Raw genomic sequence first — 25,724 nt, forward strand, 5'->3', positions numbered from 1 at the left:
CTAGGTATAGACTTTAATTATTGGAGGGCTGTCATAAATGTATTCTTCCTCCCTATTGCTACAGCAACAAAAGCAATGGGAGGGGGCAAGGGGTGCGGGGAGGCAGGGGTGGGATCAGGTGACTGGGAGTGTCAGGTGGCCCCTGTTCCCTATGCCCTGCCAGCCTACTGCACCCTCCCTACCTCTCTTTCCTGCCACTCCTCACAAGCTTTGCCTTTTTCTCTCTGCTCCTCCCCTTAATATCAGATGTGGCTTGGGCTCTATTCCTTCCCAGGTTATAGAGCACAGCACGTGGATGTGTGGCCCCTGCAGGCCACACACAAGTATTGTGACTGCTGATTGGCTGGGTGGGGGACAGAGTTTCCATGTGCTTCATGCCTGGGAGGGAATCCGGCCCAAGCTGGAGACGAGCTGAGCCTGACGGTGGGTGGGGAGGGGGCGCAGATGACAGAGGGCAAGCAGAGGGCAGGGCATGCAACTACTATCAGTCTGTCTTGGGTCACAGGTCAGGGCCAGAGTCAGACCTATAGCAGTTGCCTGCCTTTCCCTCCTCCTGCTTTGTGTGTGAATCTAAGAGGACGAGCCTTTTTCCCTATGCTGACTTGGGCGGGGGTGGAACTGTTGTCTTAGATTTGAGTAAATACAGTAGAACTAGCAAAATACATATGCACATATTACAATGGCTTTATCAACAATATTTTCCTGTATATTATCAAAGAACCTTGTAAGGAATCATAGGAAAGTGGGGCTGGAAGGGACCTCTTGAGGTCATCTAGTCCAGTCCTTCACTTAAGGCTTTGGTCCCTAACCAAACCATCCTGGAAAGCAAGGTAGGTTTGCCATCTTTTGGACTACTTTTACAATATTACATTCTCGAACACATGGCAGGCCTGGATGAGCTCCATCCAAGGGTACTGAAGGCACTGGCTGATGTCATTGCACAGCCACTGGCAAGACTATTTGAGCATTCGTGGCACATGGGACAGGTCCTGGAGGACTGGAAAAGGGCCAATGTGGCCCCTATTTTCAAGAAAGGGAGGAAGGAGGATCCAGGCAACTATAAGCCAGTCAGTCTCACCTCCATCCTTGGCAAAGTCTTTGAAAAGATTATTCAGGTTCATATAAGTGAGAGCACAGCAGGAAAAATTATGCTGAGGGGAAACCAGCACGGATTCGTAGCAGGTAGATCATGCCTGACTAATCTAGTCTCTTTTTATGACCAGGTTACAAAACACCTGGACACAGGAGTAGGGGTTGACATTGTTTACTTAGGCTTCAGGAAGGCCTTCGATACGGTATCCCACCCCATACTAATGAACAAATTAAGGGGCTGTGACTTGGATGATTATACAGTCGGTGGGTGGCAAATTGGCTAGAAGGTCATACCAAGAGAGTGGTAGTGGATGGGTATGTATTGACCTGGAAGGGCGTGGGCATTGGAGTCCCGCAGGGCTTGGTCCTTGGACCGATACTCTTCAATGTCTTCATCAGTGACTTGGACGATGGAGTGAAGTGTACTCTGTCCAAGTTTGAGGATGATACAAAACTGTGGGGAGAAGTGGACACACCGGAGGGCAGGGAACAACTACAGGCAGAGCTGGACAGGTTGGACAAATAGGTAGAAAACAATAGAATGTAATTTAACAAGGAGAAATGCAAAGTGCTGCATCTAGGGAGGAAAAATGTTCAGCACACCTACTGCCTAGGAAATTACCTGCTCGGTAGCACGGAAGCAGAAAGGGATCTTGGAGTCCTAGCGGACTCCAAGATGAACATGAGTCATCAGTGTGACAAAGTCATCAGAAAAGCTAACTGCACCTTATCATGCATCAACAGATGCATGACAAACAGAACCAAAGAGGTGATACTTCCCCTCTATCGAGTGCTGGTCAGACCGCAGTTGAAATATTGCGTCCAGTTTTGGGCACCACACTTCAAGAGGGATATGGTTAACCTGGAGAGGGTCCAGAGAAGGGCCACTCATATGGTTAAGGGCTTGCAGGCCAAGCTCTATGAGGAGAGACTAGGGCACCTGGACCTCTTCAGCTTCCGCAAGAGAAGGTTGAGGGGCGACCTTGTGGCTGTCTATATATCCATCATGGGGGCACAGAAGGGAATTGGTGAGGCTCTACTCACCAAGGCACCCCTGGGGGTCACAAGAAATAATGGCCATAAGCTAGCAGAGGGCAGATTTAGACTGGACATTAGGAGGAAATTCTTCACAGTTAGAGTGGCCAAAATCTGGAACGGGCTCCCAAGGGAGGTGGCGCTCTCCCCTACCCTGGGGGTCTTCAAGAGGAGGTTGGATGGGCATTTGGCTGGGGTCATCTGACCCCAGCACTCTTTCCTGCCCATGCAAGGGGTCGAACTCGATGATCTATTGAGGTCTCTTCCGACCCTAGCATCTATGAATCTATGAAACAACTACCCCTTATTTGGCAGTTTTGTAAAAAAATAAATAAAATAAAATAGGGTGATAATGCTTCCTCTAAGTCTATTTCAATAAAATTGCCTTTGCTACAGAGCCCTCCAAAGGTAATGGACTACAAAACATTGTCTTCACTGCTGCAGCAACCACAACATAGACACTTTTTCCTGAAAGGACCCTTTTTGTTAGCTTTAACAAACTATTTCCTAAAAATGTGGGCTCTTACTTCTTAAAAAACATTCCCTTAAGATTTACAGCTAATGTTGGAATATGTATCAATAACAGATTATTAAAATATCTCATATAATTTCCAATACTTGATGCAAATTAATTAGAGCTAAATCCTGTTCATTATACGCATGTGAGTAGTCTTACTAGGATTAGTCATGAGGAAACGAGAGTATGATTTGGCACTAAGTGTCTTCAACATATTTTGGAAACAAATCTAAAGTCTAGTTTATGCTAATACTTGCTTAAACCTCTCTCCAAATGTTGCAGCAGGACGCATTCTAAGTTCTTTCCACTTTTCCTTAAATGGTGTTTTTGAACTTTGCAATCTGAGACCTGCTTATATGTCAAAATAACAGACGGGTCATAGTTATGGAGAGTTAACTCTGCTCTGACAAAGAATATTACAGTGGAAGGTACTGAATCACTGCAGGCAGACAAGGTTCTTTGGGCAAATCTGATATCTTTTATTAGATCAACTTACATGGCTAAAGTCTACACCCCCGAATCACTACATGCACATTTCTAAACACACAGACTATTTTATATCTAATCCGCTCACACATGCAGGACATACCTGTTTGACTGGGAGGCTTCTACGAGTATGCCCCAAATGTGTTCACATTTCCTTTCTACTAGGTATAGTGCTAAGCCTATTGATAGTGCTTAACAAATTAAAAAGGAAATCAGGATTCATAGTAGAGATGATATCTTTTATTAGACCAACAACAATTTTGCAAAAAATATTCTTTAACTGCAATTCTTTAATGAAGATATCATCTCTACTATGAGTCCTGATTGCCTTTTCCTCTAGTCTAAACCAATATGGCTACAACCTGGATACCTAACAAATTTAAAAGTCCATAATAATGTATTAGACACCAGGGTAAATTATTAAAATACATTTGAACTAGTTTATTAAATATATCTAATGTATTAATGCTTTACTAAAATATATCTACTTCTCCAACATTTTGGAAGACATGCAAACTACTTTACCAGAGTCCTGGCTGCAAACTGCATTTTTGTGGCTTTGTAGGCTAATTCCTTTTGTGAACGTTTTCATGAATATAAGCAGTAAGATCCCAGACATCTGAATCATCAGACATTCAAAATAATGATGCTGTGCTTAAGAAGCTGATTTTCTGCACTAAAAATATAAAATTCAGATGACTATTTGGTGTGTGCAATTGGGGTCATTTCATGCCTGCTCCTTGTCTGGCTTGTGGAGGCAGAGGGGAGGATTAATTTACTTAGGAATCCAGGCCTGCAATTCTGCCCACTGTTTTGGAGACAAGTTTTCTTAGCAAAACTTTTATAAAGCTCAGTAATTATGTCTACCATTTAAAAACTACTTCTGCTATATCTCTGGACTAAGGATGTTGACCTTAAAAATAACTGAAATTCTTCCACTACCTGTAAACAAAAATGGATTGCAGGGAGTCTGCTCACATGCAACTCTTCCAAAACATTCCTACTTGCTGGCTGCTCTTTAGAAAGCTTGTTCATTGCCAATCAAGTGACATTTTTTGCTTTTCATAGTGTAGGTGACATCAGAGCCATCTATGAGAAGAGCAATATGGGGAGTCTGAGACTTCTAGCTGGCAGGACATGCAGCAGACCCAACTTTCACTGAAGTCAATGGAAAGGCTCCCCAAGATATCAGTGAGAATTGGATTGACTTTATAAGATTAAGAGAGATTTTTATTTTTACGGGCATCAGTATCTTTGGCTGGCAGCGTAGGATATTTTTTAAGGTGACCTGGATCCCAAATGTGTTTGTCTAACCAGAAAATACAATGGTCATCCCATCTTCCATCTTCCCTCCACATGCACTTTCTTTGTGTAATTATATAGTCAGTCATATTCAGTCTTCCCAAAGTGAGACTGGCTGAGTGGAGGCAGGGGAAAAATGTGCAAAGTAGCAGGCTGGGGAAATAATTCATTTCTTCTGCCATTTGGGAATGTTTATAAAGCAGCTGGGCAGAAGGCCAGTTCCCATTTTAAGCCGAAGGTTGGACACAATAGTCGGTCAGTGCACTGAGTGGCTTTAAGTGTACGTCAGCAGCTTTCCTGTCAGGCAGCAAATAACTAAATTTCACTTGTCTGAAATGGGATTTTGGTTGTCCAGGGCTGCAGGACAAAAGGACTGTTACCACTCTGACAGTTGGAATGGATGATTTGTGAATGGTATTTTTAGAAGCCTTACTGGTCTGAATGTACGACAGCTTTGTTAAAGATCCATAGACAGCAAGAGCAGGTTTGGCTACAATCCACTAGAGGGATGTGGCCCCACATAATTATATAGGCTAAACATTTTGTACAGCATATTACAATTTCAAACTGTATCTTTAGTAGTTCTTATGTTCAAACCACAAATACATAGCCCAAGTATCAGTGCTACAATGCTGCTGGTGTTCCTGTGTTCCAACATACTGTAACGACAGGATTTATGTTACTCTAGATTATAATAACTGGTACTCTCATAGTGGAAATCACTGTTGATACAATAGAATATTACTGACAAACACTGTTCTCCAAAATTACCCTGAATTTCTCACACTTCCTTTCCCGAAATATAACATCCTTGTCATATAAAAAAAAGATCACCCCTTGTAAATATTTTTTTCCTTTAATGCACAAAAGACAAATCAGTCTTTGGTGGTTTTATTAGCAACCTTCATCCTGCTAATCTTATCTCACACCTTGTTGATAGGAATACCCTAATTAATTTTAACAGAATAGGTATGTGCCAAATCCCTGTCTTTTCTTTGAGCTTTCTTCCTCTTACTACCCATGAGATCAGTAGCGCTCATAGTACATTTAATGTTATTAAAAGCTAGCTTCCTTTCTCTCAACAGCATTGTTGCATTCTTTGTTCCACTAGCGTGCAGATTTCCTTCCCTTCTTATTCAACTGAGTTTTTGGAAACTATTTCTCAGATATACTTAATGTTCATAGGAAAAGATTACGTATCGCTGAACACATTCATTGTATGTAAATTGAATCACTTGAAAAAAAAAAATCGCTGATTTTATTGCTCCTTCTCAAAAGTTAGGGAAATAAGTATGTTGTTACATTGCTGGGGGAATTACAAAAGTAAAAAAATAAATCTGACTACATTAGGCGTATATTTATCTATCTACATAAATACTGGGACTATGTAGATAAAGAAAAGCGACTTAAATTAGAATTGTTACAACAGGTATCTGTGTAGGGGACCAACGCATTTTAAGCATTTTGTCTCATCCTTATTCGATAATACTGTGTTTTATTATGCAGTGGTCAATACAAACTTTAGTTGTAGCTAGCTAGACTTAGCTAGATAAAGCCTTGGCTAGGATGCATCTAGTTGGGGATGGTCCTACCTTGAGCAGGGGGTTGGAATAGATGACCTCCTGAGGTCCCCTCCAACCCTCATTTTCTATGATTGTATATATAGCTACATGCAAAATAACTGCTGGCAAAAGGAAAGGCAGATTTGCACCTTATAGACCAATTCAATCATAGAGGCATTACTAGCAGCTTTGTAAGAGCTGTAGGCTGACATGAACACAGGAAATCAAAGTCAAAATGATAATTCTAGGCTTGATTCTTCCACATTCACAGTTATTAACTAGCACCTTACTTTTTTAGGTCCATTGAATTAAATGGGGTTATTTTTGCAGCAATATATTCCTCAGTATGTGTGCATTGCAGAGTAACATGTCCGATTACACCTGTGATTCTAAAAACACATAAGTATGGGCTTAACACACAAGTAATCTCAGTAGACTTAAGTGTTTGCAGGATCAAGGCCTAAAGTAGTGGAGTAAAAGAGCTAAGAAGCAGGAAAAACAGAAACAATGTGGTATATTGTTTATATTGGCACATAAAACTTTTGATAATGTTTTATGTGCCTATAAAACATTATCAAACTCCCTAACAATATCCTTAAAAGTGAACATTACATTTTTTAATTTTTCAAATAGCAATGCTTGTCCTTGTCCCAAAAATAACCCTTCTTGTTATCCCTTCCTTTCTCCCTATTGTGAAATATTTTTATTAATTACAGCAGAGCTTGAAAGTTTTATCTGACACCTACTCAAAGGATAAAGCCAACTAGTTCTGCCTCCCACACATCTTACAGCTTGTATTCTGTACTGATCTGTAAGCATACCTGTCTACAGAGCAGACACCTGCCAGCCCACCTGCCAGTCAAAGGTAAGAAAAAAGTGCAGTTCCTGACTGCCACAGTTGTCGTGGTGAAACCCCATAACTGTGATCTTACCCATGTAGATTGTTTAGTACCAAAAACTCCTACAAGCTAAGTGCAGAGTTCTAAGCAAAAGTATCTGCTCCAGCCACTGTGTTCCCCAACTCCTCACTTTGATAAAGAGGCTAGTGGTACTAGGATTTTCTGTCCTCTGGCCCATTTGGCATACATCAGGATTTGAAAAATTTCCCAGATTCCTATTAGTTAAAACTCCAAACCCATTAGCAAGAGGCATGCGCAGAAGACATGAGGACACCAACATAATCTGGGGGCAACAAGCTGATGACTTTTGGTCACCATTAGCTGCCAAAAAGAAAGGGAGACTGGGGCATTCTACCACTGAGTCAGTCGTCCTTGGACCCTGCTTGAGGACTCTCTCTGCCTTGTAGCCATTGGCTAGAACCTGTCTGATAAATTGAGTTTCACTACTCTGATTAGCTGCAATGAAACAGATACATATTTAATTCCACTCCACTTAACAGTGTTTTTGGTATTTTGGGTGTATCATGTGTCAACCCATCAGGCTTTCAGGCCCATGGTGCAAAGTGTTTGCCTATTATAATGTTTTTTATCTATTCCACTCTGATTACCCAAATGTTACTTTTTGTTCCAACCCCCAGTCAACACTTCCCGAGATGCATTACATTCCTATTTACATTTAGGATGCGTGAGCAAGCCCTCTAGGGTGAGCTTCATTAGCTACCTTCTCTAACAGAGAACTATAACTGGATTTGAAAATGTATTATCTTCTGCAATCACATTTCCTGTCATACAACAAATCTCGTCATCATCTGAACTGTGTGTAAATGGAGTCACCATATTTCAAACAATATCCAGAGGACTACATACAATTACTAGTAAATACACAGTGACGAACTAGTTGGAGAAGCCAATTTTCAGATATGCTACACTGAAATTTCTCTAATGCCCAACTAAGACCATTTAACAATGGTGTTGAACTCTGCCAAGCAATTCAGTCAGCAGTTTAAAAAAACAAAAGATAAACAAAACGGGTGACAGGAATAGTCAGTAACCTCCATCATAAAAAACAATAATGTCCACACTAAGGAAGAAAAACCATTGACCCAAGTTTTAAACAGGAGAATGACTGATCTAATTAATACTTCAAAGCATGTATCAACTGTTTTCTTACCTCCCAGGCTCTGTATTCATGACTTCACCCAATCATAGGAAATGGGAGCCAGGACTCAGGAGGGCATCCACCTGCTCAAGCAGGATCAGGGCCACTGGGCTGGGTCCTACACAAGCGCTTGCCTTACCCACATTTACAGCTGCACCAGCAACTCCTTGCACCAGCTCCCCAGCATAACAACGTGGGGCACCGAGAGCACCCTTATGTACCACAGCTGAAATGGGGACAAGGGCCCTGTCCATATCCTGCTGATGCTTTGGGTTTTTTTTTAAAGAAATGTTGTGTGTTCCCAGCCAAATCAAGTCCAAACCGGTGAGTCAGCCCAGAACCATAAGCGCTCCTACAACCAGCAAACATCCTCCACTCCCACCAGGGGCTTCAGATACAGGCGTCCTCAGACTTACGACACAATTGGTTCCTGAGAACTGCGTCTTAAGTGGCAACGTTGCAACTCAGAACCGATTTTCCCATAGGAAACAATGTTATAAATGGGGGATTGGTTCCTGAACCAAGGCCCGATACCCTGTTTTCGCCAAAAATAACCCAAAATTTTGTCCTCAATCAATTATAGATGAGTAATCTAGCTACATTCACGTATTTATATGGTACATGGCAATCATATTGATTTGGAAGGACTTCTTGGAGGTAACTCGGCTGGACTTTCTGAAGGGGTCCTGGTTGGACTTTCTGAGGGGTTGTTGGCTGGAGTCTCGGCTGCAGGTTTTCCTGGAGCCTTGTCCGCTTTCTCAAAGAAAGCGTCCAAGGAAGCTTGGATAGGTGGGAGACGGGTGACACAGCGAACTTGTTCGCTGGCGTGGTGTGGTGTCAGATCAAGCCTCGTAAAGTCGAAATCAATTATAAACATTGCAAGCACGAAACATTGTAACTCAAAATACCATAAGTAAAAAGCTGCCCACATTTCCAAATCCTTTGGCAGGCGTCCTGCGCACAAGGGGTTTGCGTGCCCCGCAGTTTCACCTGCCCACGGGCACACAGCCGCAGGACCCCAACCCCTCACGCCAGAAGAGCAGCGCCCCCAGGACCCAAAGACACGGCCAGGCCCCCAGGACCCAGCTTCCCCTGCCAGGCACGGTGACCATACAGTGGGGGGACCCCCAAGAAGCGCCCCCACCCCTCGCAGCGCTGTGGGGGAAACCCCTCCGGACCCTGCAGCTCCTGAGGAGGCGGGAACGGCCCTCGCGCTCAGTCCGGCCCTGAGGCGGCCGGGACCTCCCTCCGGCCCGGAGCCCGCTGCGCCGCCCCCGCTGTCACTCGCGGCTCCTCCCCGCCCCGCGCCGCCTGGTCCCTCCCCCGGCGCCCGGCCGAGCCCAGCCGAGCCGCCGTTTCCGGAGTGCGCCGTGCGGGCGACCGTGGCGGGCAGGTGAGTGCGGGCCCGGTCGCCTCCCCTCCGCGAGCTGCGCGCGGGAGCAGCCCGGGGGTGCCGGCTCGGCGCCCGAGAGGCCTGGTCGCCTGGCGGGGGGCGCCGGGCCCGGCCATACTGCTGCTGCGTGGGGGGGGCGAACCGAGTGCGGGGCCCGGTCCCGGTCCCGGTCCTTCAACTTTCTCCTCAGCCCCGTCCCCGTAGAGAGGCAGCCTCAGCTGGGATCACCTTAAAGACTCTTTAAAAAAAAAAAAAAAAAAAAAAAAAATCTCGCCGCCCCACCCCCCTTGGGTTCATGGCACCTTTTCAGTCGCCTTCAGCGAGTGTGGTCCTCTGAAGGAAGAAGACCCGGTGCTCGGGCGGGGTGCAAGTTTGCCAGCTGTGTTGAGTGAGTTGTTGCCTCACGAGGGAAACTATCAACTGTGGGCGGGTGGAAGAGCTTGGCCCGGGTGTCTCTGGATACCAGGGTGTGGCATGACTTGTAGCCAGCAGATAAAGGGCGCTGCGGCCCGATAGGTGAAGTAAGTGCGTAGGTGCGAGGCATGAAGGCTGGCTGTGAAAATGTAAATGTAGCCCCGGCTTGCAGTTTTTTTTTGCTGAAGCTGGAAGAGACCTCGCTTGTCTGCTGTTCTTCCCAGCTTTGCGCCAAAAAAAACTGTGGAGCCCTTTCACTGGCCTTTCTTTTTCTGCTTCTACATTGTTAGTGTCCAAGTGAATTGAAAATTGTGACAGGTAAAAGGGGTGTCGGCTGTAGGTGACGGGGAGAACGCCAGAGGAGCTTGGTGGGAAAAATCTCCCAAAAGCATCGTTTTGGTGTTGCTGTGTAGGCCGGAAATACTGAAAAATTGTTTTTTCCTATCAATATTTTGTTGTTTGTAGTTTTGAATCAGGACAAGCAGGGGGGCTTGGAAACTAGAAGTGATGTGTGCAGGAGTCGGGCTAGCCACAATGTTCTGAGAGGTTCAGCATTTTGGTCTGTGGTTCTAAAGTAATAGAAAAAATTACCAGCATTTTCAAAATCATCTAAATTTCTTCAATTTTTGAGATTCACTGAAATAGTTGATTTGCATCCTTTCCAGAATCTCTATGCCACATGCTTCATCTCTGTGTACTGTTCCTGTGTTTGTTTCCAAATTTCAGCAGTCTTTTTTTCCCCAAATGTCTATTACTTGGCAACACATTTTCTTTTCCCACTTAACATGCACCAGTGGTCATCATTTTTTTTCCTCTACCGCATATCACAGAAAACATATTTTTCCTGTTGTATAAGCTATGTGCCCACTCCTCCCTTTACAGGTTGCAGTGGACGTGTCTCTTTTTGTACTTGTTCCCTGTGAAACAAAATAGATGTTCTGTGGAAAAATATGGACATTGAAGCTGCCGATCTACGGTGTGGCAGCAGACTAACCAGGAGGTTGTTTGTGACAGTTTCTGGTGCTGTGAGAAGTGAGATGAGGATGTTAGAAATACTATTCATGACAGCATATCAAAAGGTGCTGAATATGGTTTCCTATTCCAAGTAGCTACACACATCAGGAATGATAGTAATATGATCATATATAAAGTTCCTCTGTATTTGAAGAGCTCTGAAGGTGTTTTACAAGCTCTATACACAGATAAATTAATTTACAATGGAAATACAGACCTCTCAGGTGATGTGTCGTAAATCTTAAACGGTGCATGGCCATGCTGCATCTTGGGGCAAGGATCATAGGTTGTCTTCTAATGCTAATTGTAGGCAGGTAGATTTTTTTTTTTTTTTTTTAATTTCTAGAGTTGGATGTTAGTCAGGACAGGACCTTAAATGTTATGAAGGGTGGCAACCTGGGCAATACCATAAAGAAACAATTTGGTGGGTCAGAGGGCAAGTGATAGGACTTTATAAAATCTAAGGTTTTGATCGTAGCATTTCTCACACAAATAGCATTACTTGCAGCCTAGATATCATTTTATTAAGTAAACATAAGAATCTTGCCTGACTGAATACTAACTTTTTACTGTTGTAAAATTTGAAAGGTGGAGGTGGTCTCTAGGCTTATATGAAGCTACCTATTGTCTTATTGTTCCTTTTTTCCTTCCTTTTTTTTCTTGTTTATATACATTATTTGTACATAATTTCGTGTATGTAGAGCTGTGGTTTTTGTTGGCTTCTACTGCAATAGTGTCTTAACTGCTCTCCTTTTCTAAAGGGGCTATTGGAATAATGCTTCTGTCCAGAAATCCTACTCTGCAGGTTGACTATTGAATTACCATGACGAGATGCCAGAGAATTTATGAAAACCCTTTTTACGATGGCTGTCTTAAAATTTATTATTAAAGTTGTTCTTTTCTGATAAACTTGAAGCAAATTGGAAAAAAATCTCTTGTATTTAAACAGAGAGAGAGAGAGGTGTTTTCTTTTTAGTTTCATGGGAAAGTTTTAAAAAATGGCATGTCTTGGGGCCCTGCCTGGCATACATTGCATTTAGGACATTATTAAGGTGTTAATTGCACCATAAATAACCCAGCCACACATTTAAAAACATATTATGGTGTGAATGTATTGTAGACATGCCACAAAGACATTTCACATATAATATGTAACATCTTTGTGACTCATTTGTATTGTGCTTGTATTGGACATGTGTCATGTAGCCGGCATATGACAGATCCTAATGCTTAATCAGGAGCTTCCGGCTGCCCCTGACCTGCGCCATGGGTCCTGACATAGGGAACTTTTGAAAAGCATACTGAGGTGGGCTTTCCCACCAGGGACTTGTAACCCTGAGCCTGGCAGCCATGGCTGGGCTTCTGGGGCATGGGGGATCAGAGGCTTCGGACAGGTCTCTTCCCAAGTTTGGAGTGTCTCATCCCCCACACGTGGCAGCCTGGCCACAGCTTCTAGGCATGTTGAGGGATTGACAGACATCTGATTTTTCAGGATGGCCTGAATTATCTCTGTCTCAGACTGCACCTGGAGCTGCCCCAGCTGAGGCTGACAATCAGCTAATTGTCAGCTCACCATGGTGGTGTTGTGAAATGGCCCTGGTATGGTCTGGGGCAGACCAGAGTCAGCTGATTGTTGCCTCCAGCCCCATACCCCCTGACTGTCAGCCCTGGCTGGACCTGGTTTCCCCTGCACTGGCAAGTTGTAATGGTGCAATGGGATCTGATCCCTGTCATCCATATGGGGGATAAGATCCTATTGTGCCATTAAATGGTACCAGGAGCCTTAGAAATGACTTGGTCACTCTAGAAATACAAATGTTGTATTGTTCTATTATATTTACTGAGGTTTGATACTGTGGGATGTATAGTGAAAGCTTGGGGTATGCTGCCTCTTGTATATGATTTTTATTAAGATTATGAAGAAGTGGTTGTTAAAATGCGGAGGGATGAAAGGAAAAGGCTGCTGTATCTGATACTGAAGAACTTCTAAGGTGTGTGAGAGAGATGGAGAGAGAAGAGTTCCTGTATATTTGGAGTGGAAATAGGAGAAGCTCGTGGTTGGGCTTCTAAGTCTCATATATACACAAAATGGTCTGCAGTGGGATGTAAATATTCAAACTGATATGTGCGCCATTCACAGTACATGAGCTGCAATCAAATGAAACATAGAAGAGTTGGTCAGAATAATCACTTATACAAGTCTGCTAAATATTTTTTGAGATTTATATGTAGTATGGTTGGCCTTCTGTTTTCAAGAAATACTTATTTCTGGAGAAGGAAATAAATATCCCTACTAATAAAAACCCTTAAAAGAGAGTGGTTCCCATCTTCAAAAAGAGGAGGAAGAAGGACCTAGGAAACTATAGGCCAGTTAGTCTTACCTCGATCCTAAGCAAACTGATCGAGAAAATTATGCTGGCACACATCCAGGAGGGGCCAGCAGGGGACTGCATGCTTAGGGGCAACCAACACGGGTTCATCAGTGGCAGGTCCTGTCAGACCAACCTGGTGGGCTTCTATGATCAGATTACCAGATCATTAGATGCAGGGGTAGCAGTGGACATAATCTTCCTGGACTTCTGGAAGGCTTTTGACACTGTCTCTCACCCCGTTCTCATTAAGAAACTGGGGGACTGTGGTGTCGATGCCCACACAGTCAAATGGGTCGCCAACTGACTGGAGGGCCGCACCCAGAGGGTGGTAGTGGATGGGTCCTTCTCAACCTGGAAGGACGTGGGCAGTGGGGTTCCGCAGGGCTCGGTCCTCGGGCCCACACTGTTCAACATCTTCATCAGTGATTTGGACGAGGGGGTAAAAAGCACCCTGTTCGAATTTGCTGATGACACTAAGATGTGGGGGGATGTTGGCACACTAGAAGGAAGTATCAGGCTTCAATCAGACCTAGACAGGCTACAAAGGTAGGCAGATGTCTGTGTTGAATCCTATCCTATTCACAAGTGCAAGGTGATGCACGTGGGGAGGAACAACCGGCACCATACCTACCGGTTGGGGAACTCCCCTCTTGTCAGCACGGAGGCGGAAAAGGATCTTGGAGTCGTCATTGCCTCCAAGATGAACATGGGCTGGCAGTGTGGAGAGGCAGTCAGGAAGGCCAACTGTACCTTGTCATGCATCCACAGATGCATCTCGAGCAGGTCCAAAGAGGTGATCCTCCCCCTCTACGTGGCACTGGTCAGGCCGCAGCTGGAGTACTGTGTCCAGTTCTGGGCACCACACTTCAAGAGGGATGTGGACAGCATGGAGAGGGTCCAGAGGAGGGCCACTCACGTGATCAGGGGACAGCAGGGCAGGCCCTATGAGGAGAGGCTATGGGACCTGAACCTGTTTAGCCTCCAAAAGAGAAGGCTGAAGGAGGGATCTAGTGGCCTGTTATAAACTAGTCAAGGGGGATCAGCAGGCATTGGGGGAATTGCTATTCCCCTGTGCACTGCCATGAGTGACCAGGAATAACGGTCACAAGCTGGCAGAGGGCAGATTTAGGCTAGATATCAGGAAGCGCTACTTCACAGTCGGGGCGGCTAGGATCTGGAACCAACTTCCGAGAGAAGTGGTGCTGGCTCCTACCCTGGGGGTTTTTAAGAGGAGGTTGGATGAAGATCTTGCTGGGGTCATTTGACCCCAGTATTCTTTCCTGCCATGGCAGGGGGTTGGACTAGATGATCTACTCAGGTCCCTTCCGACCCTAGAAACTATGAGAGCACCTTAGTATTGACTGAATAAATATTAGGCCAAAATATTTAAAAATAAAAGCTTTGATAAGTCCTTGGGATGTAGTGGGTGCTCTTTAAAACTTTAACATTTTTGCATACTAGTAAAAATGTTCAAGAAAAAACTTTAAGGTCACCCACTGTTTCAGGAGTGGAAGGGAGAAAAACCAGGAAAGATGTGTTGAAAATTAAAATTACAATTTAACAGTACTTTTATTTCCTGGCTGTTTTTTAAAAACAATGTTGTTCTTTTAGGTTAGGCTTGCTGCTTGCTCCCTGAAATTACAACTTTGTGTTTTCAAATTTAGTGAAAGTTCAACATAATTTGTGTTGTTTGGAATGTGGGCAGCCTTTCTTGTGGGTTTTTGTTCTTGTTTGTTGCTGTTCCAATTGCTTGTTGGATTTTTTTTGTGTTTTTGGATAGGTATAATTGTTTTTTCTGAAGTCTGTCCCCATTTCCTTTGGTCGCTTTTCGCTGTGGTATTTGTGTGATACTAGTCTTCCTCATTTTGTAAATATCTCTGTAGGGTAAGTTTGGAGAACATTGATTGTCTGGAGCATTCAGACAACTAGGCGACCTGTAATATCCTTTTTCTCGGGGTTTTGGATAAATTGCTTTGGGATTTTTTTTTTCCTTTAGCGTTACATTGTAGCATTATGATTTCTCACGAACACCTGGTTAACACATTAGTTAGTTGTGTGATGGAAGAATGTTGATTAAATTCCTAATTCCAGTATTGTACCAGTGACTCTTGTTATTCAGAAGTACACTCAAAGCTCATATCTCAATGGTATGGAATAGGGAATATTCCCTGTGGGCTGCAGCTGATGTGTTTTGGAATAATCAGGAAAGAGAGGAGTACTGTTGTTTGATTATATCTTTTGCAAACTTGTCATTAGGTGCAAACTTATCTTTTCCTTATCGCTTCAAAATGCTCCGCATCTCCAATGCTCTCTTCTAACATGCTGTATCTTGGGGACTCTTTAAAAAGAGATATGTGGAATGCCAAAGTTTCTTCCCATGGCCAAAGAGTAGGAGGAGGGTAGAAAGAGCCACAGTGACCTTTTTCTTCCAGTGAAGATGTCACTACTGCGATTCATGCCTTTGTCATTTCATTACTAGCTCACTGTAGTGCATTATATCTTGAATCCATTCAGAAAGCAGAGCTGATACAAAAGATAGTTTATTTTTAAGTAGGGTATGTCATCCTGATACTACACTTAATCCTGTTCTGGGGATTCTTGGTACTATCCAGAAACCTGCAGACAGACTAAGGGTAATTCACGCTGGTACGCTGTGCTAAGAGAAATAGTCTCTGCAAATTTCCTTCTTCAACTAGTTCCTGTTTAATAAATGCTGTCGATCCTAGACTTCAGGTAGTAGTGTCTTGGAAGAATATAGCTGGAGAATAAGAAGACATTTGAACTTTCCTAGAAATAAATAAATTATAACACCTGATTATCTTGAGCTCACTCCAGGGAAACCTGTAACTAAGTCTCTGATGTTTATAACCCTCTATACCTCATGTTGAAGCGGAAGGCAAAGCTTAAAAAGCACCTTTTAAAACCAGCTAAAGAGATTGCCAATCTAATCATCAGGGTACCAGATATGCCATCTGATATTGGGCCAAACAGAAAACTAGAATATAGGAAAGCTGTAGCAACCAGAAAGGACAGACCAAAAGAGACGCACAGAAGCAACATGTTCTTGTTGAAAACACCCTTCAGTTTCAAGGGCTGTAGAAACTAAGACCAAAAAGATCAGAAGAAACACAGTTCCTCTGCTTGGGCAAAGGACAGTCCTGAATCAAAAACCAAAGGGCATGAAAAAGAAATAAGATAGACTGTCTTTTCAGGAGTATTAAAAAAAATGTCCTCTGAAGCAAACCTCACACCAGCTCAGCTGTATGAAACAGAAGAAAAGTATTGGAAAATAAATATTCTCCAGGTCTAAGCATTACTTTTGTAGATTTTGCATGCATCCCTAGGGTAATATTAGTACATACTGGGACTGCTATTTTTCCCCTGCTTAAGTATTTAGATTTATTATGTACATCAAGCAAAAGTACTCTAAAAGTAGTTGCAGCTCTTTTGCCATAGTTGGGCAGCCATGGTTACTAAGGGATGGACAGCAGCAGATTGCAGGTGGGAAATGCCTGAGAAAATGTCTGCCATCTTAATTACCTCAATGCCTTCTCATCCTTTGCCCAAGCATGGTTTGCAGTAGGGATGTAAATATCACTTAAAAAATATTTGTTTAACCTGGTCTAATTGTATCAATCAAATGTTTAACCAATAACACAGCAGCCTGGACACTGCTGCTGCTGGGAACTACTCTGACTTCCTGGGGAGGGGGAAGGAGGCAAGCCCAACCAGACAACACAGCCCATGTGAAGCCCTGCCCTAGGAGAGAGGGAGCACCTGTGAAGGAGCAGCTAATTGCTTAATTGATGAATCATTAGGCTGCTCTCTGTTTTCCTGTTAGGCTATGGGTACTAATCCCCCTCTCCCCTCCCTGCCCTCTGGCTCTTCCCTCCCAGAAGCTATGCTGCCTTCTGATTCCTGCTGGCACACTGTGGATTTCCCTTTCTCCCCTCCCTGCCAGACTACACCTGCCTGGAGCTAAAGGTAACTGGTAAACTCACTGGTTATTACTGTATTCACCAGTTAAACCAGGGGTGGGCAGTTATTTCAGGCAGAGAGCCGCTTGCCCAGTTTTGGCAGGCTGTCAAGGGCTGCATGGGTAGCCCCACCCCTTGACAGGTGCCCCTCGCCTGGTCACCATCTTGGAACCAGTGTCCCAATGTCTTTGGTTCCAAGGCACTGGGACTGTAGTCCCATGTCCCAGGGCCAGCACCAGTGGGGCCCAAAGCGAGGCACAGGCTGGCAGGAGTCTGGAGCTGGGCTGGGCTGAACCATCAGGGAGAGGGGGAGCTGGCTCGGCTCCATGGAGCCCCTGCCAGCTAGGACCCTGCACTCCTGCCACCCTGCTCTGGGCCCTGTTGGCCCTGGCCCTGGCCCTGGCCCTGGGACACTGATGTGTGCCCTGTGCTCCCACTGGCTCCCCGCCCACTCACTCCCAGTGCTTCCCAGCCTGGCGGTACAGGCAGGGGGCAGCGCACAGCCCTGACCCCCTGCTCGCTGGCAAGAAAGAAGCTGGTGCTGAGCGTGGGGAAAAGTGGTCCCTCTCCCACCCCATGGCCAGCGCGCTCTGCTGCAGTCACTCGCAGCCCACGCGGGGTTGTCCTGAGTAGGTACAGGCAGCCCCATGTGGGCTGCAAGTGGCTAGAGCATGGGGCGCTGGCCATGGAGCGAGTGAGGGGCTGCTTTTCCCCACGCTCAGCACCAGCTTGTAACCTGCCCCTGCTGCCAGCCTGGGCTCTGCGCTAGCTCTGGGCTCGCCCATCAGGGCTGCATGTGGTGGCAGCAGCTGTGGCCCCCCTGCATGCCGCCCCGGGCAGTGTTGGCTGCTGCTGCCCACCCAGAGCGCGTACTGGGCAGCCCACAGGTGGCCGTGGCAAACACTGCCTAGTGCAGCAAGTGAGGGGGCTGCAGCTGCTGTCACCATGTGCAGCCCAGGCTGGCAGCGGGGCTGGGTTTCAAGGTGGTGCTGAGTGTGGGGGGGTGGGAAAAGTGGCTCTTCGACCTCCCCATGGCCGGCACCCTGTGCTGCAGCTGCTCTCAGCCCACCTGGGGCTGTCTGTGCCTGCTCCAGACAGCCCTGCGCAGGCTGCAGGTGCCTGCAGCAGGGAGCGCTGGCCATGGGATGGGGAAGGGCTGCTTTCCTCTTTGCCGGGAAGGAGCAGGGAAGAAGCCCGGGGAAAAGCTGAGCGTGGGGGGGGGGAAAGTGGACACTTGCCTGTCCCGTAGCCAGTGTTCTCTGCTGCAGCTGCTCACAGCCCACGTGGGGCTGTCTGGTGCAGGCACAGGCAGCCCCAGGCAGGCTGTAAGTGGCTGTAGCGTGGCGTGCTGGCCACAGGGCAGGAGAAGGGCTGCTTCCCCCTTGCTTTGCTCAGGTTTTCCCTGGGCTGCATCCTTGCCTTTCCTCCTTCCCCACCCTCTTACCTGCGGTTCTGGCACAGGGCAGCTGCATGGTCCCAGGCCAGAAGCCCCTCATGGGGCTTTTGGTGGGCTGGGCGGGCCCTGCCGTTGTGGGAGCCCACTGGGCTTCCCTTGGGTCCTACTGCCATTTCTGACAGGAACCAAGGGCAGAGAAATATTAATTTTCTAATCACCTTGCAAGCCAAATCAGGCCTGTGGGCCGTATTTGGCCCACCTGAGTTAAATGATGTTTTCATGCCCTACTGTGCAGGTTAGTTAGACTGGAGGAGTTCTGAATCGTGCAAACTTGCTATAGAGTTGTCATTGCTTGTTGCATGGTATCATAATAAAGTGTCTAGAGCAGTAGTTCTCAACCTTTCTGGACTTGAGGCACCCCTCATTGGACTCAAGCCTCCCCTTCGTAACTTTTGCAAGTTGTGGCACACTGTCAAAAAAAAATTATGTATTACAGGGTTTATCTCCTTGCAGTGGGGACCAGGCTGTGGGGGGGGGGGTGGATCAGGCAGGCAGGGATTGCTTATTTCCTCACATCTCAGTGCACTCTTGGAAGAATCTGGCCATAGCCTAGGATGCCATAGCACTCTGGTTGAAACTGGTTGATCTGCAGACTACAATTAAAGATATGTCAGTGTTTATGTCAGCCTGTATTTGGAGGAGCAGTGAATTTTGCTTCTGTTTATATAATAAGCTAATAGCTCTTTTGTTTGTCTTCCTTTAAAAGAAGCAGACCTTTACAAGCTGGCAATATACACAAGCTCTATTATATGACTGAAAGAATAGTCAAACATTTTAAAAACACAGTGCATCTTTAGGCAAAGCAAAAAACTTATTAAATGCATTCAGAAGAACCTTTTTTTCAGCATCCTTGTTAATTGATACTTGAGACCTGCATAAGATAGCTGGACATTTGCTGGTTGTTTTGAAGAAGGAAAATGTATCTCATTTTGCGTAAGAAGCAAGATTGCTTTGGAAGTAAACCAGCACATACTGACTTTTATTTTTGTGTGCAAGGTGTGTGGGTGACTAAAATTCTCTGATTCCTCAGTTAAGTTATTTATTACTATAACTGAATTTTTCATCCAAGTTCCTCCACTGTTGGTAATCTGATCAGAGAAGCAAATGGCATATTGAACTACTATTTGCCTCTAAAGAACAAACTGAGGCTTCATTACATAATTTTTATTTATGCCACTTTTCAGTGAAGAATAAGGAAATTCCCTTTCTGAGCTCACAGAGTACTCATTTTAGGTAGACCAATTACGATACCCCTGAAACATTGGAAATGTTAATGGTACTGCAGCTTGTACTCACATTCTTGAGCAAAAACTGCTATATGCTCATATCAAAGTGGAGAGTTAGGTTAGTGTTGAGTTGCATTTCCAAAATGAAAATATATTAGTAGCCCAACCTTTCCACAGGGTATTTGAAGTATCTGTATGTATTCACAGAGGGTTCCCATGCTGGAGCAAATTGAGGAAAAAAATGTCCAGTTAAAACATCTAAATAATACATGCTTATACTGGTAAGCAGATGCATTGCTTACAAATTACTTACATTGCTTACAGATGCATACAGTGTGCATGGTGCTGCCTGAGCCTTTCTGGAAAGAAACTCTGTTTCAAAGATATTACTATCATTCTATCTCTATTTTGCAGCTATTGGGGATATAAACGTTTCTCTCTTACCAACCTTATTCAATTCTCTTTTAATTTTATTTTGTTTCTACATCCCAGTCATTTTCAGTGCAGAAGATTATGATATTAAAGTCAGTGTTTTGACCTCATTTCAGGCTCAAAGTGGGGGAGGACTGCAAAGAATGAGTCAGTTGTTTAAACAAACGCATTTGGTAACTAGCAAATTTGGTACAAAATTGTGAAAAACAAGTTAAATGTTTGTGCTAAATTCAAATTCACTTAAATGTATTTGAGCAAGCAGGTGTATTTTGCAAATCCATGTTATCCACACTAATAGTAATGTCTTATTTTTTCATATGATCGTTAATAGTTAGTCTTTAAAATAAGTATGATTTAGGGGTTTGGGGATTGAAAATGATGTGTTGCGGTGATCCTTGGTCATAAGCACTTATTATTTTTATCCTTGTGGAAAGGTATTACATATGACCTGTACTATTTTGAAATGAATCTATTGTTTGGTTTTGTGGCTAAAAAAGATTTTAGTATGGTTAAGTGAAATCTATTGCTTTGCAGATGTTGCTGGATATGAAATCTGTTCTAAACCACTAATGATACATGTTTTGTTTTTGTATAGGAATGGCACATTTTTGTGGTGACAGATTGGTATGATAGAGTAAATCTGTAGTCAACACAGTAGATTTAGTGAGATGTTTCAGGGAAAAGACAGTGTGGGGGTTTTCTTCTTTTCCTTTGAAGGCATCGCAGGAAAGATTTTTTTTTTTCCCATTTTAGTTTCTGGGATAGCTTCCCTTCTTTGACATTTGATTAAACACTGAACATGCTGTCAGTTTAGAAAAATGTGTACCAGAAAGTGATTCACCCCCCAATTATGCTCCTGCACATACGTTAGTGAGGTTCCTTAGGCTCTTTTGTACTCCACCCAATTCTCTTCCATATCAGAGTGACCATATTTTTAGCTGAGGGCTGGTAGGGGGTCCTCTAGATCATAGGAGTTTGTTTGTTTGTTTGTTTATTATTTATTTACTTTTGAATGACAAGAAGTGCTCTTAGAACTGTTGGAGCTGAGTGTGTTGCTACTGTAGCATTCTTAAATCCTGCAAAAAGGACTAGAAATGTTGTAAATTCTTCAGATCAACTCTGGATGCCTTTCTGGAAGATATTATTTCTGGCTTAGAGCTGGGATTTTTACAACCAGACCCCAGGGGCAGCTGTGATGCCCCCTAATGGCCACACAGCTCCTATTTCCCCCCCCCACACCCTCTCTTTCCTCTGCCTGCCATACCTTGATGGATTATTTGATTGCAAAAAGGGAGACTGCCCCAGAGTCCCAGAGTGAGTCTTCATCTATTCTTCAGCCAGTGGGTGCCTCTCGGACCTGGCTGATCCCAGAACTGCCCTTCAAGCAGTAAGTGGGGGCTCTCCCAGCCCTGTCCTTTCCCCAGGGCACCAGTTGCCTTAAGGGCTATTCATGGCCTCCTTCTACCCCTACAGCCCTGCCCATGCCTCACAGATGTCACTCAGTTGCCAGTTACTCCTTTTACAGCTACTACAGATTACTCCACCTGTAGACTAGTAGCCTAAGCCCATTGGCTCTGGTCTGGCTTTTCAGTCTCAGTCTCAGTCTCTTGGTGGGCCCTGGCCACCTTGGTCACCCCCTCTGGGCTCTGGCTCCAGCCCTCTCGGGCTCAGACCACCTGTGTCTTGCACCTCTGCCCCTGGTGGAGATTGAAATATAACGTGCCCCTCAGGCATCCCTGTGGCTTCCTTTCCACCTCTTATAGCTACACCTGGTCTATTGGTACTTAATCAGAACAAAAATGCAAGCCCACCGGCTGTATAACTAAATCAGTCCCCACACTGAGTCATTGCCCCCACAGGCTATAAGTCCTTCTTAGCGCTCTACCTGTATCTTGGGGATAGCCTGAGTGCCAGTCAGTCCCTCTGTGCAGCCATCCTGTACACAAGCTACTCTTTGCTGTCTGTAGGGCCAGGCTGACTGTTTTCAAGCACTTGCCTTATGTGCCTCTAAAGCCTCACCCCTTCCTGCAGGTGGCTCTCCAGCCACCCACAGGGGTTTTCATTTTGGCCTAATGGCTGGCTTATAATGTGCTGCTGTCCTCACTTGGGGACATCCCTGCTGTGGCTCCTCCCTTAAAGTAACAGAAGCCTCCGACTCCCTGTTACAGTAGGTTACTAGGTGGGGGGGAGATACTATTAAGTATTTGCTTTCTCTTGTATTTTAAAACTTTTTGTTAAGTATCCCATGAGCAAGTCTTCCTAGAGTCAGTGGTAGAGAAGGCTGGTACTGGTGTGCCTGGCAGCTTATGCCACAGTTGCTTCCAGTTGTTTTATATCAAAAAGTTGCTTGCTTTTGCTCAAATACTAGGAGCTGCACACTAACTTCTGGTGTTTTAAGTCTAGGTCCTATGTATTGGTTGGACTGCTTGAACACCGTTGGGTCTGAAATCATCTAAATCTGATGACCTTGGGATGACACCCTTATTCTTTCTGGCTTCTGAAAATGATGGGTAATTCTAATCATAGGGTAAGGTAATTGAAACACACATGCAGCAAGTTCATATCTGTCAAGGACCCCTGTATCATAGATACATACCATCTTAACAATTTTATAAGCCAAAATAAGTTTGTTTGGTTTGTTTGTTTGTTTGTTTGATAATATAAGTCTCCATTATTAGGCAAGAGCTGCTTTGTATATCAAATATAATTAAACTTAGATGACTTGTGGCTTGCTGCAAGGTGAAGATTTGTTCCCCCTACAAATTATGAAATGAAGCTCTTTCTGGAACTGCTGTCACCCAACTTGTCCAGATGGATTGTGTTGCATTCCTGTTCGCTGGAGTCAGGCCCAAATGGTCAGTTGCAAACTCTGCAACAGAAGTGCCTGCCTGCTGCCTTTGTACTAAAACGCTTCACCCTTCTCCCATGCAATATGAAAACAATTTTTTATTAGAGGTAGCTAAGTAACCCTTACCAGTAAAAATGTGCTGTTTTGTCCAAGAAGTGGACAAAGGAATGTGTACTTAAATGGAATCTACATATTTCAGCCTGGAGACAAAGAAGTGCCAACAAAATCATCTGAAAGACATAAAGACAAGCCAGTGGAAGATTCTTCTGTGCAGAAGGCAATATGGTAGTTAAGTCTGGATATCTCTACATTTTCCTAGCAACCACGTCATTTTAGATAATTGTATATTGACTACAATTCAGAATGCGTCGGAATACCCCATGCATGTTTATAGTGAGGATCTAAAAAGATAATTTAATTACCCGGATTAGATGCCAGTAGAAATCCCGTTGTTATTCCCGTTACTTGCTAAGTCCACTCTTTCTCTCCCCTCCTTATTTTTTTTAATTTTTTGCTGCATCTAGCACTCATTTTCCTGTGCCCCTCTGTGTTTCCTTGCACTTTCCTCTTACTAATAATAAACCTGCTTCACACTTCAATGGAGGAGGAAAGACTTCTTCAAGGCTTCTTGACAGCTTTTGCTCCTCAATTCTAATCTATCTCTTCTGTTATAGGACTCAGAACTGCTTGGGTGATTCCCACACTGCTGTTCACCAGTAACTTTACTGATCACTTTTCTTTCGATTTATTTATTAAACAGGGAGGATAAAACAGTAGTTGCGAAATACAAAGCAGAATTTACCATACTGAAATGGTGGGAGGATTTTGCCAGGTTGAATAGTGATATTGGGGGTAGCTTCTAACTAGGACCATTGTTTCAGCTTTTCCAAAACTGGGTTTTTGTCTTAGAGAGGTAGAGAAGGCATTGATGCATAATACTATAACATTTTGATCACTTGTAGCCTAATGATAATACAAGTCCAAATTGTTGCCATTTAAAATAATGCCCTAAATGTACAAAGTAGTATGATGTAGTTGGGACTTCCTTCTGTTTGTTGTTTCTAAATATGTTTTCCAGTAGCTGAAGGTTTTTAAATGCTTCTAAATACTGTTTGAAAATGTTTAAAACCACAATTCTTACAATCCATAAAAACGTACATGTGGGGTTGTACTATTATTCCTTGTTTCTAGTGTTAAAAAGTAAAGTGGTGCTTGTCTGTTCCCAAGCACCGCTTGTTCTATAGGAGAATGTGATTGCCATATTTTTCTTTGTGCATCTCTAGCCTGATATTTTTGCATGAAAAATGGTTTCACTCTGTTGTCCTGGCCCATGGGTGAAAATCAGTTGTTCGGTGAGTTTTCAGTTTGGGGAGAAGAGAGAGGTCCCTTCAGCAGTAAAGAAGCTTCAGCAAAAGAGGGTTCTTGCACCTGGCAACAGGTTGTGTAAGTTGCTGTTCTTGGGCATTTATACACATGCTCTGGGAGTGAGTGAGTGAGTGTGTGTCGGGCGGGTGTAATTAGAGTGGCTCCCCTGCTTAAAAGTGGTGGCAGGGTCATGCTTTAACTGAAGTTCATCAAACAAGCTTCATTTAAAGCACCCCCACCACCAGTTTCAGCACAGGGACACTGATACATGAGATGTTGGAGTCTACTGGAGCGCGGTAATTAACCATGTTCCAGCAGACTTACTTAACAGAGTCTGCTCCAATGTGCTGTAATTACAGCGCATTGAAGCAGCCTTGGTGCTCGTGTATAGGTTTCCCTTGATACTAGCATTCCCCCTTCTATTCCAGGAAAGAATAGGTAATGTATTTGAACAAAGTAAAAGAAAAAAGGAGTTTTTGGAAGAAACGTGGTTTGCACATAGGCCTGGAAGTATGCACAACTGTTTGGCATATGACTGGAAAAGATTTGCCAAGTTGCGGCAGACATGTAAAGAAGGCAATGTTTTATTTATATGTATAGTCACATAAAATATTATAGGGTTTTACTAATTGTAGATCAAAAGTTAAATACAAAGAAAAACTTAGTTTGAAATGGAAAGATTTTGATTAATGCAGGATAAGACTCTTGTTATTGCAGTACAACTCCAGGACATCTCAGCCACACTTAAAATAGATAGAACCAGTTTTAACATCCTTACAGCTGGCTTAATGATTTTTTTTTCAGCTTAGCCTTTAAGGCTGTATTTTCTAGCTGCTTTTTCAGTTTAGGTTGTATGCATCATTCAAGGCTCCTATAAATAAGATTCTTGATGAACAGGCATGCAGTCTCTGAAAGTAGTGGGAGGACTATGGAAGTTCTATATAGTCTCTAGAACTATATAGAAATAAATAAAATGCTAACCCTATGGCCTTGTGTGCAGAGCAGAAGGTATAAGCTTCATTTTGGTTTCTGACTTTCTGGGGGCATCATTATATGACCCTGTAAGAACATGAGGAGAACAGAGAATTACTTTTGCCTAGGGCATTGCTTAGAGAGAGATGCCGGGTATTGAAGAAATCCTGATCAGGACCATTTTGGCTGAAGTCAAAGTCTCT

The 25,724-nt window shown here is 44.1% G+C and overlaps 1 protein-coding gene and 1 long non-coding RNA gene across 2 annotated transcripts in view; one reads left to right on the forward strand and one right to left on the reverse strand.

Moving 5' to 3' along the window:
* Positions 1-9,856, reverse strand: part of LOC149857148 (uncharacterized) — a 28,027-nt gene extending 18,171 nt beyond the window's left edge. The window contains exon 1 of the long non-coding RNA XR_016444214.1: positions 9,748-9,856. This is a non-coding gene — a long non-coding RNA (uncharacterized LOC149857148). The remainder of the gene's footprint in view (positions 1-9,747) is intronic.
* The window catches only part of GARRE1 (granule associated Rac and RHOG effector 1), a 105,159-nt gene continuing 88,793 nt past the window's right edge, over positions 9,359-25,724 (forward strand). The window contains exon 1 of the mRNA XM_090063030.1: positions 9,359-9,445. The gene's annotated coding sequence lies outside the window, so the exon portion shown is untranslated. The remainder of the gene's footprint in view (positions 9,446-25,724) is intronic.

The sequence above is a fragment of the Crocodylus siamensis genome, chromosome 9 (assembly GCF_052110815.1).
Source record: "Crocodylus siamensis isolate JL-2025a chromosome 9, ASM5211081v1, whole genome shotgun sequence".
Lineage (NCBI taxonomy): Eukaryota > Metazoa > Chordata > Crocodylia > Crocodylidae > Crocodylus > Crocodylus siamensis.